Below are 1,210 nucleotides of genomic sequence, written 5' to 3'. Positions count from 1 at the left end.
ACTTACAGATGCATAAGGCTTTGTGGGGACAGCTAGACACAAACCACAGCAATACTCAGTTCACTTCCTCAACACTGTATGATTTAGATGACGAGAACCTGGACATCAAGCTTGAGCCTGTTACCAATAACTGGAGGATATTTGGTAGTTCTCTTGAGGGAGTTTGTCCTTTAGTTTAAAAATCACTGGGACTGCGGGGTTGAGGACTGGCCAATGACCAAGGAAGCCTTCACCAAGATAAAATAACCAACTCCTTGTGTAATTACCTCCTACTGATTGGGGTTGTGTGTGGCTCAAGCTGAGAAAGAGAATTTGGTCATGGTGATGTCACATTCCAAAGCTGGGTCCTAGATGCCTTACAGCTCCTGCTGAGCCCTTTGGAAGGGTCACTTAGGTGGAAGCCAGTTAGGATTCATCAAGACCAGCAACCATGTGACCTCCACGATTGAGGAAGTCAAAATATCTCTGGGTGTCCTGATGAGAGTGGGGCGCCTGCCTGGCATGCGCAAGGTCGTGAGTTCGGTTCCCGGTACCAGAGAAAAAACAGAAACCAAAACCAAAAAAAAAAAAAGAAAAAAAAAAGAGAGTCTGATATGCAGCCATGCCTCAGGAATTGCGGCCACCCTATAGGAAAATTCTGGCACCGAAAGCATCATATGGACACACAGCTCAAGAAATTCTTCAGAAGGCTCAACTTGCCCTCACAGTCTGAATGAAATCAAATGACACACAAGCTGTGAGTCCAATCAAACCAGAAAACTAGGAGAGATAACGGTAAATGACTGTTTGAAACCAAGATGTTTGGGGAGCTTCATTATTTCACCATGGGAGCAACTGCAAAACCTGAGTCTGGTCTCTCTATCCATGGGGATAGATTGTAGTTTTTCTTCTCATAAATTACATGGGAAATGATGTGTAACCAGTTCAACCACAAATATAAGGTGCAGGTTTCTGTCCATAAAATGGGTAAAATTTAAGAATTCTTAGAAAGAAGAAAACCAAATTGAGGGAGTCTTTGTGGCAATCACTGAACTTCTGTGGTTCTCTGAGTGTGGATTGTGTGGATGACTTTCTGGTTTCAGGTACCAACTTTGTCCCATTCTTTCCAGACCTTCTCCAGTGCATTCTGCACAAAGCTTGGCAGTTCTGATGTCCAGTAAAAGTCCTCTGAATGAAAGAATGGGGAAATTTCATCTGATTTTCCTCAAAT

This window comes from Chinchilla lanigera, unplaced genomic scaffold (genome assembly GCF_000276665.1).
Source record: "Chinchilla lanigera isolate Chin_1 unplaced genomic scaffold, ChiLan1.0 scaffold00177, whole genome shotgun sequence".
Taxonomy (NCBI): Eukaryota; Metazoa; Chordata; class Mammalia; order Rodentia; family Chinchillidae; genus Chinchilla; species Chinchilla lanigera.
Note: the sequence above shows the minus strand (reverse complement) of the source record.